We start from the raw sequence: 12,829 nt of genomic DNA, 5'->3' as shown, positions 1-12,829 counted from the left end.
CAGATAAGCCCTTCATCCTCCATGTCGACGCCAATGGTACCGACGTGGGTGGTGTCGTGATGCAGCAACGAGGCGAGAAGAATACACCTGTCAGCGACTACTGCTACAAGGATCTACGGAACAATTGGCAAGGAGCTACTCTTCCTCATCCTGAAGCTTCAGCACTTCACTCCACACCTGAAAAGTGCTCGGTCCACCATCAATACGGACCACACCACCCTACACCTCCTGCAGCACGCCCACTTCTCATCTCAACGTCTTCTACTATGGGCTTGCTACCTGCAGAAATTCAACCTGGAGACACGCTATACCAAGAGTCTGACAACATCTTAGCCCATGATCTCTCCAGAGTTTATGAAGTAGAAGCAACTCCATCCATTACTCCACCACATAACGACGTACTTCTTCCAGAACCGCAGGCTTCGGGGGAGAGTTGTGACGATAATCTCCTTCAAGAGATTGAGCCTGCTCTTCCCTCCATAATTACGTCTTCACAACTATATAAAAGACTATGGAAGAAATGTCCAACAACGACAACAAACACCAGCAAGGCTTGCCAGGGTGAGCAGAAACGTATGCAACCAGCCACCTGTTCGAACTCCAACCACCAAACTACCCGTTGATCGCTACGGCTCCGCTGATTGGTCGCCGGTCTGGCTGCACCTGCACTCGCCCCCCAATACTACCTGATGTCTGGGGTCGCCCCAACATCAGTCCTCAGAATGTTCCGTGCTTTCGTAGCCAGCACACCTCCCAGCTAGACTCTAGAGTGTACTGAGAGAGGTGGTGGCTTTAAGCCAATATTCCAGCACCTCCCACTTACTGTTGTATTGCACTTCTTGTTATTTTGCCTTAACGTAACTTTTCATTGTGTCATTTAAGTATTCTTATTATTTTGATTTTCATTGATTTTATTATAAGAATTTGTTTGTGCATTATTTTCATGTTTTGATTTATTTAACGTAATTAAAATTTCATTGTTAAAGTTTTACTTGTGTTTTGTGTGTCTTCTCCTTACCTTACCACAGACGAAGTTCCAGTTTTTTCTATTTTTTTTTATAACTATGTGACGAGGCCATACCCCTAGCCTTAAACTGCCGAACACCAACGCGTTACCGTCACAATATATATATATATATATATATATATATATATATATATATATATATATATATATATATATATATATATATGTCGTACCTAATAGCCAGAACGCACTTCTCTGCCTACTATTCAAGGCCCGATTTGCCTAATAAGCCAAGTTTTCATGAATTAATGTTTTTTCGTCTACCTAACCTACCTAACCTAACCTAACCTAGCTTTTTTTGGCTACCTAACCTAACCTTACCTATAAATAAAGGTTAGGTTAGGTTAGGTAGGGTTGGTTAGGTTCGGTCATATATCTACGTTAATTTTAACTCCAATAAAAAAAAATTGACCTCATACATAGAGAAAAGGGTTGCTTTATCATTTCCTAAGAAAAAAATTATAGTAAATATATTAATTCAGGAAAACTTGGCTTATTAGGCAAATCGGGCCTTGAATAGTAGGCTGAGAAGTGAGTTCTGGCTACTAGGTACGACATATATATATATATATATATATATATATATATATATATATATATATATATATATGTCGTACCTAGTAGCCAGAACGCACTTCTCAGCCTACTATGCAAGGCCCGATTTGCCTAATAAGCCAAGTTTTCCTGATTTAATATATTTTCTCAATTTTTTTTCTTATGAAATGATAAAGCTACCCATTTCATTATGTAAGAGGCCAACTTTTTTTATTGGAGTTAAAATCAACATAGATATATGACCGAACCTAACCAACCCTACCTAACCTAACCTAACCTATCTTTATAGGTTAGGTTGGGTTAGGTAGCCGAAAAAGTTAGGTTAGGTTAGGTAGTCGAAAACAATTAATTCATGAAAACTTGGCTTATTAGGCAAATCGGGTCTTGCATAGTAGGCTGAGAAGTGCGTTCTGGCTACTAGGTACGATATATATATATATATATATATATATATATATATATATATATATATATATATATATATATATATATATATATATATATATATATATATATATATATATATATATATATAAGGCACAACTCTCCTAAACACGAGAGTGAAGTATAGAACTTTAGAACACTTTCCCACCAGGAGACTCGAACCCTAGCCAGCACAGAAGCCTTCCAGCAACTGGCATAACAGGTACGCCTTAACCCGCTCCACCACCCGCTCAGACCCTTAAAAGAGATGGTAATTTCGGAGTATTTAAATACACCAAAGATCACCACCTCCCAAGAGCACTAGAGCAAGTGAGGGGTCATTTAGACGTTAATTTCATCAAGTCCCTGTTAATATGGGAAGACACAGTGTCTATGCTTAAGGCACAACTCTCCTAAACACGAGAGTGAAGTATAGAACTTTAGAACACTTTCCCACCAGGAGACTCGAACCCTAGCCAGCACAGAAGCCTTCCAGCAACTGGCATAACAGGTACGCCTTAACCCGCTCCACCACCCGCTCAGACCCTTAAAAGAGATGGTAATTTCGGAGTATTTAAATACACCAAAGATCACCACCTCCCAAGAGCACTAGAGCAAGTGAGGGGTCATTTAGACGTTAATTTCATCAAGTCCCTGTTAATATGGGAAGACACAGTGTTTATGCTTAAGGCACAACTCTCCTAAACACGAGAGTGAAGTATAGAACTTTAGAACACTTTCCCACCAGGAGACTCGAACCCTAGCCAGCACAGAAGCCTTCCAGCAACTGGCATAACAGGTACGCCTTAACCCGCTCCACCACCCGCTCAGACCCTTAAAAGAGATGGTAATTTCGGAGTATTTAAATACACCAAAGATCACCACCTCCCAAGAGCACTAGAGCAAGTGAGGGGTCATTTAGACGTTAATTTCATCAAGTCCCTGTTAATATGGGAAGACACAGTGTCTATGCTTAAGGCACAACTCTCCTAAACTCGAGAGTGAAGTATAGAACTTTAGAACACTTTCCCACCAGGAGACTCGAACCCTAGCCAGCACAGAAGCCTTCCAGCAACTGGCATAACAGGTACGCCTTAACCCGCTCCACCACCCGCTCAGACCCTTAAAAGAGATGGTAATTTCGGAGTATTTAAATACACCAAAGATCACCACCTCCCAAGAGCACTAGAGCAAGTGAGGGGTCATTTAGACGTTAATTTCATCAAGTCCCTGTTAATATGGGAAGACACAGTGTCTATGCTTAAGGCACAACTCTCCTAAACACGAGAGTGAAGTATAGAACTTTAGAACACTTTCCCACCAGGAGACTCGAACCCTAGCCATCACAGAAGCCTTCCAGCAACTGGCATAACAGGTACGCCTTAACCCGCTCCACCACCCGCTCAGACCCTTAAAAGAGATGGTAATTTCGGAGTATTTAAATACACCAAAGATCACCACCTCCCAAGAGCACTAGAGCAAGTGAGGGGTCATTTAGACGTTAATTTCATCAAGTCCCTGTTAATATGGGAAGACACAGTGTTTATGCTTAAGGCACAACTCTCCTAAACACGAGAGTGAAGTATAGAACTTTAGAACACTTTCCCACCAGGAGACTCGAACCCTAGCCAGCACAGAAGCCTTCCAGCAACTGGCATAACAGGTACGCCTTAACCCGCTCCACCACCCGCTCAGACCCTTAAAAGAGATGGTAATTTCGGAGTATTTAAATACACCAAAGATCACCACCTCCCAAGAGCACTAGAGCAAGTGAGGGGTCATTTAGACGTTAATTTCATCAAGTCCCTGTTAATATGGGAAGACACAGTGTCTATGCTTAAGGCACAACTCTCCTAAACACGAGAGTGAAGTATAGAACTTTAGAACACTTTCCCACCAGGAGACTCGAACCCTAGCCAGCACAGAAGCCTTCCAGCAACTGGCATAACAGGTACGCCTTAACCCGCTCCACCACCCGCTCAGACCCTTAAAAGAGATGGTAATTTCGGAGTATTTAAATACACCAAAGATCACCACCTCCCAAGAGCACTAGAGCAAGTGAGGGGTCATTTAGACGTTAATTTCATCAAGTCCCTGTTAATATGGGAAGACACAGTGTCTATGCTTAAGGCACAACTCTCCTAAACACAAGAGTGAAGTATAGAACTTTAGAACACTTTCCCACCAGGAGACTCGAACCCTAGCCAGCACAGAAGCCTTCCAGCAACTGGCATAACAGGTACGCCTTAACCCGCTCCACCACCCGCTCAGACCCTTAAAAGAGATGGTAATTTCGGAGTATTTAAATACACCAAAGATCACCACCTCCCAGGAGCACTAGAGCAAGTGAGGGGTCATTTAGACGTTAATTTCATCAAGTCCCTGTTAATATGGGAAGACACAGTGTTTATGCTTAAGGCACAACTCTCCTAAACACGAGAGTGAAGTATAGAACTTTAGAACACTTTCCCACCAGGAGACTCGAACCCTAGCCAGCACAGAAGCCTTCCAGCAACTGGCATAACAGGTACGCCTTAACCCGCTCCACCACCCGCTCAGACCCTTAAAAGAGATGGTAATTTCGGAGTATTTAAATACACCAAAGATCACCACCTCCCAAGAGCACAAGAGCAAGTGAAGGGTCATTTAGACGTTAATTTCATCAAGTCCCTGTTAATATGGGAAGACACAGTGTCTATGCTTAAGGCACAACTCTCCTAAACTCGAGAGTGAAGTATAGAACTTTAGAACACTTTCCCACCAGGAGACTCGAACCCTAGCCAGCACAGAAGCCTTCCAGCAACTGGCATAACAGGTACGCCTTAACCCGCTCCACCACCCGCTCAGACCCTTAAAAGAGATGGTAATTTCGGAGTATTTAAATACACCAAAGATCACCACCTCCCAAGAGCACTAGAGCAAGTGAGGGGTCATTTAGACATTAATTTCATCAAGTCCCTGTTAATATGGGAAGACACAGTGTCTATGCTTAAGGCACAACTCTCCTAAACACGAGAGTGAAGTATAGAACTTTAGAACACTTTCCCACCAGGAGACTCGAACCCTAGCCAGCACAGAAGCCTTCCAGCAACTGGCATAACAGGTACGCCTTAACCCGCTCCACCACCCGCTCAGACCCTTAAAAGAGATGGTAATTTCGGAGTATTTAAATACACCAAAGATCACCACCTCCCAAGAGCACTAGAGCAAGTGAGGGGTTATTTAGACGTTAATTTCATCAAGTCCCTGTTAATATGGGAAGACACAGTGTTTATGCTTAAGGCACAACTCTGCTAAACACGAGAGTGAAGTATAGAACTTTAGAACACTTTCCCACCAGGAGACTCGAACCCTAGCCAGCACAGAAGCCTTCCAGCAACTGGCATAACAGGTACGCCTTAACCCGCTCCACCACCCGCTCAGACCCTTAAAAGAGATGGTAATTTCGGAGTATTTAAATACACCAAAGATCACCACCTCCCAAGAGCACTAGAGCAAGTGAGGGGTCATTTAGACGTTAATTTCATCAAGTCCCTGTTAATATGGGAAGACACAGTGTCTATGCTTAAGGCACAACTCTCCTAAACACGAGAGTGAAGTATAGAACTTTAGAACACTTTCCCACCAGGAGACTCGAACCCTAGCCAGCACAGAAGCCTTCCAGCAACTGGCATAACAGGTACGCCTTAACCCGCTCCACCACCCGCTCAGACCCTTAAAAGAGATGGTAATTTCGGAGTATTTAAATACACCAAAGATCACCACCTCCCAAGAGCACTAGAGCAAGTGAGGGGTCATTTAGACGTTAATTTCATCAAGTCCCTGTTAATATGGGAAGACACAGTGTCTATGCTTAAGGCACAACTCTCCTAAACACGAGAGTGAAGTATAGAACTTTAGAACACTTTCCCACCAGGAGACTCGAACCCTAGCCAGCACAGAAGCCTTCCAGCAACTGGCATAACAGGTACGCCTTAACCCGCTCCACCACCCGCTCAGACCCTTAAAAGAGATGGTAATTTCGGAGTATTTAAATACACCAAAGATCACCACCTTCCAAGAGCACTAGAGCAAGTGAGGGGTCATTTAGACGTTAATTTCATCAAGTCCCTGTTAATATGGGAAGACACAGTGTTTATGCTTAAGGCACAACTCTCCTAAACACGAGAGTGAAGTATAGAACTTTAGAACACTTTCCCACCAGGAGACTCGAACCCTAGCCAGCACAGAAGCCTTCCAGCAACTGGCATAACAGGTACGCCTTAACCCGCTCCACCACCCGCTCAGACCCTTAAAAGAGATGGTAATTTCAGAGTATTTAAATACACCAAAGATCACCACCTCCCAAGAGCACTAGAGCAAGTGAGGGGTCATTTAGACGTTAATTTCATCAAGTCCCTGTTAATATGGGAAGACACAGTGTCTATGCTTAAGGCACAACTCTCCTAAACTCGAGAGTGAAGTATAGAACTTTAGAACACTTTCCCACCAGGAGACTCGAACCCTAGCCAGCACAGAAGCCTTCCAGCAACTGGCATAACAGGTACGCCTTAACCCGCTCCACCACCCGCTCAGACCCTTAAAAGAGATGGTAATTTCGGAGTATTTAAATACACCAAAGATCACCACCTCCCAAGAGCACTAGAGCAAGTGAGGGGTCATTTAGACGTTAATTTCATCAAGTCCCTGTTAATATGGGAAGACACAGTGTCTATGCTTAAGGCACAACTCTCCTAAACACGAGAGTGAAGTATAGAACTTTAGAACACTTTCCCACCAGGAGACTCGAACCCTAGCCATCACAGAAGCCTTCCAGCAACTGGCATAACAGGTACGCCTTAACCCGCTCCACCACCCGCTCAGACCCTTAAAAGAGATGGTAATTTCGGAGTATTTAAATACACCAAAGATCACCACCTCCCAAGAGCACTAGAGCAAGTGAGGGGTCATTTAGACGTTAATTTCATCAAGTCCCTGTTAATATGGGAAGACACAGTGTTTATGCTTAAGGCACAACTCTCCTAAACACGAGAGTGAAGTATAGAACTTTAGAACACTTTCCCACCAGGAGACTCGAACCCTAGCCAGCACAGAAGCCTTCCAGCAACTGGCATAACAGGTACGCCTTAACCCGCTCCACCACCCGCTCAGACCCTTAAAAGAGATGGTAATTTCGGAGTATTTAAATACACCAAAGATCACCACCTCCCAAGAGCACTAGAGCAAGTGAGGGGTCATTTAGACGTTAATTTCATCAAGTCCCTGTTAATATGGGAAGACACAGTGTCTATGCTTAAGGCACAACTCTCCTAAACACGAGAGTGAAGTATAGAACTTTAGAACACTTTCCCACCAGGAGACTCGAACCCTAGCCAGCACAGAAGCCTTCCAGCAACTGGCATAACAGGTACGCCTTAACCCGCTCCACCACCCGCTCAGACCCTTAAAAGAGATGGTAATTTCGGAGTATTTAAATACACCAAAGATCACCACCTCCCAAGAGCACTAGAGCAAGTGAGGGGTCATTTAGACGTTAATTTCATCAAGTCCCTGTTAATATGGGAAGACACAGTGTCTATGCTTAAGGCACAACTCTCCTAAACACAAGAGTGAAGTATAGAACTTTAGAACACTTTCCCACCAGGAGACTCGAACCCTAGCCAGCACAGAAGCCTTCCAGCAACTGGCATAACAGGTACGCCTTAACCCGCTCCACCACCCGCTCAGACCCTTAAAAGAGATGGTAATTTCGGAGTATTTAAATACACCAAAGATCACCACCTCCCAGGAGCACTAGAGCAAGTGAGGGGTCATTTAGACGTTAATTTCATCAAGTCCCTGTTAATATGGGAAGACACAGTGTTTATGCTTAAGGCACAACTCTCCTAAACACGAGAGTGAAGTATAGAACTTTAGAACACTTTCCCACCAGGAGACTCGAACCCTAGCCAGCACAGAAGCCTTCCAGCAACTGGCATAACAGGTACGCCTTAACCCGCTCCACCACCCGCTCAGACCCTTAAAAGAGATGGTAATTTCGGAGTATTTAAATACACCAAAGATCACCACCTCCCAAGAGCACAAGAGCAAGTGAAGGGTCATTTAGACGTTAATTTCATCAAGTCCCTGTTAATATGGGAAGACACAGTGTCTATGCTTAAGGCACAACTCTCCTAAACTCGAGAGTGAAGTATAGAACTTTAGAACACTTTCCCACCAGGAGACTCGAACCCTAGCCAGCACAGAAGCCTTCCAGCAACTGGCATAACAGGTACGCCTTAACCCGCTCCACCACCCGCTCAGACCCTTAAAAGAGATGGTAATTTCGGAGTATTTAAATACACCAAAGATCACCACCTCCCAAGAGCACTAGAGCAAGTGAGGGGTCATTTAGACATTAATTTCATCAAGTCCCTGTTAATATGGGAAGACACAGTGTCTATGCTTAAGGCACAACTCTCCTAAACACGAGAGTGAAGTATAGAACTTTAGAACACTTTCCCACCAGGAGACTCGAACCCTAGCCAGCACAGAAGCCTTCCAGCAACTGGCATAACAGGTACGCCTTAACCCGCTCCACCACCCGCTCAGACCCTTAAAAGAGATGGTAATTTCGGAGTATTTAAATACACCAAAGATCACCACCTCCCAAGAGCACTAGAGCAAGTGAGGGGTTATTTAGACGTTAATTTCATCAAGTCCCTGTTAATATGGGAAGACACAGTGTTTATGCTTAAGGCACAACTCTGCTAAACACGAGAGTGAAGTATAGAACTTTAGAACACTTTCCCACCAGGAGACTCGAACCCTAGCCAGCACAGAAGCCTTCCAGCAACTGGCATAACAGGTACGCCTTAACCCGCTCCACCACCCGCTCAGACCCTTAAAAGAGATGGTAATTTCGGAGTATTTAAATACACCAAAGATCACCACCTCCCAAGAGCACTAGAGCAAGTGAGGGGTCATTTAGACGTTAATTTCATCAAGTCCCTGTTAATATGGGAAGACACAGTGTCTATGCTTAAGGCACAACTCTCCTAAACACGAGAGTGAAGTATAGAACTTTAGAACACTTTCCCACCAGGAGACTCGAACCCTAGCCAGCACAGAAGCCTTCCAGCAACTGGCATAACAGGTACGCCTTAACCCGCTCCACCACCCGCTCAGACCCTTAAAAGAGATGGTAATTTCGGAGTATTTAAATACACCAAAGATCACCACCTCCCAAGAGCACTAGAGCAAGTGAGGGGTCATTTAGACGTTAATTTCATCAAGTCCCTGTTAATATGGGAAGACACAGTGTCTATGCTTAAGGCACAACTCTCCTAAACACGAGAGTGAAGTATAGAACTTTAGAACACTTTCCCACCAGGAGACTCGAACCCTAGCCAGCACAGAAGCCTTCCAGCAACTGGCATAACAGGTACGCCTTAACCCGCTCCACCACCCGCTCAGACCCTTAAAAGAGATGGTAATTTCGGAGTATTTAAATACACCAAAGATCACCACCTTCCAAGAGCACTAGAGCAAGTGAGGGGTCATTTAGACGTTAATTTCATCAAGTCCCTGTTAATATGGGAAGACACAGTGTCTATGCTTAAGGCACAACTCTCCTAAACACGAGAGTGAAGTATAGAACTTTAGAACACTTTCCCACCAGGAGACTCGAACCCTAGCCAGCACAGAAGCCTTCCAGCAACTGGCATAACAGGAACGCCTTAACCCGCTCCAACACCCGCTCAGACCCTTAAAAGAGATGGTAATTTCGGAGTATTTAAATACACCAAAGATCACCACCTCCCAAGAGCACTAGAGCAAGTGAGGGGTCATTTAGACGTTAATTTCATCAAGTCCCTGTTAATATGGGAAGACACAGTGTCTATGCTTAAGGCACAACTCTCCTAAACACGAGAGTGAAGTATAGAACTTTAGAACACTTTCCCACCAGGAGACTCGAACCCTAGCCAGCACAGAAGCCTTCCAGCAACTGGCATAACAGGTACGCCTTAACCCGCTCCACCACCCGCTCAGACCCTTAAAAGAGATGGTAACTTCGGAGTATTTAAATACACCAAAGATCACCACCTCCCAAGAGCACTAGAGCAAGTGAGGGGTCATTTAGACGTTAATTTCATCAAGTCCCTGTTAATATGGGAAGACACAGTGTCTATGCTTAAGGCACAACTCTCCTAAACACGAGAGTGAAGTATATAACTTTAGAACACTTTCCCACCAGGAGACTCGAACCCTAGCGGGTTAAGGCGTACCTGTTATGCCAGTTGCTGGAAGGCTTCTGTGCTGGCTAGGGTTCGAGTCTCCTGGTGGGAAAGTGTTCTAAAGTTCTATACTTCACTCTCGTGTTTAGGAGAGTTGTGCCTTAAGCATAGACACTGTGTCTTCCCATATTAACAGGGACTTGATGAAATTAACGTCTAAATGACCCCTCACTTGCTCTAGTGCTCTTGGGAGGTGGTGATCTTTGGTGTATTTAAATACTCCGAAATTACCATCTCTTTTAAGGGTCTGAGCGGGTGGTGGAGCGGGTTAAGGCGTACCTGTTATGCCAGTTGCTGGAAGGCTTCTGTGCTGGCTAGGGTTCGAGTCTCCTGGTGGGAAAGTGTTCTAAAGTTCTATACTTCACTCTCGTCTTTAGGAGAGTTGTGCCTTATATATATATATATATATATATATATATATATATATATATATATATATATATATATATATATATATATATATATAATATAATGTAGAATATCACAACATAAATACTCTGTAAGACATGGCCAATTGTCTAATGCTTTGTTTGTGCATTTGTCAGAAAAAGCTCACCAAATTGATTGGGAGAGTGCTTCTTCTATAACAAATTGTAAAAGCACCTATAACAGAAACGTAATTGAATCTGCTTTGATACAGATCACCAAAGAAAGTAATTTGAATATTAGCAGTGGTCTATATAACTTAGATCCATTTCTAATAGATCAGCTAAAGGGCGATTTAAGTAGGATCATTGAAAAACATTTGTCTCACTGATTTATTGTATATATTTACCTCTTTATGTTATAATTACCTATGTATTATGCTTGTATGTCTGCTGTATCAGATGGGCCATTGGGCTACATCGGATGGGCCAATTGGGTGCATCTGATGGGCCAATGGGCCGTCTGCGTTGTCCAAGTATTGTACCTCACCTTACTTCACCACTCTCTCCTGCCTATTTATACCCATCACTCGATCTGTAAAATGACCTTCTGAAGATGTATTTAATATACGAAAGTACTTAAGGAAATTCCTGTTTCATTTTTCCTCCGTGGTCTGACATTGTCACATTCTTAATCACGTGTTTATTTTCGTGATATATATATATATATATATATATATATATATATATATATATATATATATATATATATATATATATATATATATATATATATATATATATATATATATATATATATATATATATATGAGAGAGTGAGAGTGAGTGTGAGTGTGTGTATGAGTGTGTGTGTGTGTGTGTGTGCGAGAGTGAGAGTGTGTGTGTGTGTGTGTGAGTGTGTGTGTGTGTGAGAGTGTGAGCATGTATTCACCCCCCAAGGAGCGCCACCCTCCTCAGGACAAAGACGCCCCTACCTGGTTTTTTTTGGGACTCCCATTGAGATGACCTCCAGACGAGAGAAAAAAAAGTTCTCTGTAGCAAGTCTAATCCTTCTCTTTCACACAGGAGCTGTGAGATGTTGCATGTATTGTGTATTCACTCTCCAAGGAGCGCCACCCTCCTCAGACCATAGACAGCCTACCTGGGTTTTTTGCTCAACTCCCATAGAGATGACCGCCAGACGAGAAAAAAAAAGTTCCCCATAGCAACCCTAACCCTTCTCTTTCACACGATGGCGGAAGGGGTTGTGAGGTATTGTATGTGGCAACACCGCCCCCCACTTGATCATCAAATATAAGGACACCACACGCCCCTCCTTCGTCGTATTATACAGTTAGTGTTGAAACCTTCTACTCCCCATCCCCGTCTAGACTAACATGTAAGTAAATTAATATCTATTTCATATTTGGGGGTATATATATATATATATATATATATATATATATATATATATATATATATATATATGTCGTACCTAGTAGCCAGAACGCACTTCTCAGCCTACTATGCAAGGCCCGATTTGCCTAATAAGCCAAGTTTTCATTAATTAATTGTTTTTCGACTACCTAACCTACCTAACCTAACCTAACCTAACTTTTTCGGCTACCTAACCTAACCTAACCTATAAAGATAGGTTAGGTTAGGTTAGGTAGGGTTGGTTAGGTTCGGTCATATATCTACGTTAATTTTAACTCCAATTAAAAAAAATGACCTCATACGTAATGAAATGGGTAGCTTTATCATTTCATAAGAAAAAAATTAGAGAAAATATATTAATTCAGGAAAACTTGGCTTATTAGGCAAATCCGGCCTTGCATAGTAGGCCGAGAAGTGCGTTCTGGCTACTAGGTACGACATATATATATATATATATATATATGTCGTACCTAGTAGCCAGAACGCACTTCTCAGCCTACTATGCAAGGCCCAATTTGCCTAATAAGCCAAGTTTTCATGAATTAATTGTTTTTCGACTAATTTGCCTACCTAACCTAACCCAATCTAACTTTTTCGGCTACCTAACCTAACCTAACCTACAATGATAGGTTAGGTTAGGTTAGGTAGGGTTGGTTAGGTTCGGTCATATATCTACGTCAATTTTAACTCCAATAAAAAAAAATTGACCTCATACATAATGAAATGGGTAGCTTTATCATTTCATA

This window comes from Procambarus clarkii, unplaced genomic scaffold (genome assembly GCF_040958095.1).
Source record: "Procambarus clarkii isolate CNS0578487 unplaced genomic scaffold, FALCON_Pclarkii_2.0 HiC_scaffold_147, whole genome shotgun sequence".
Taxonomy (NCBI): Eukaryota; Metazoa; Arthropoda; class Malacostraca; order Decapoda; family Cambaridae; genus Procambarus; species Procambarus clarkii.
Note: the sequence above shows the minus strand (reverse complement) of the source record.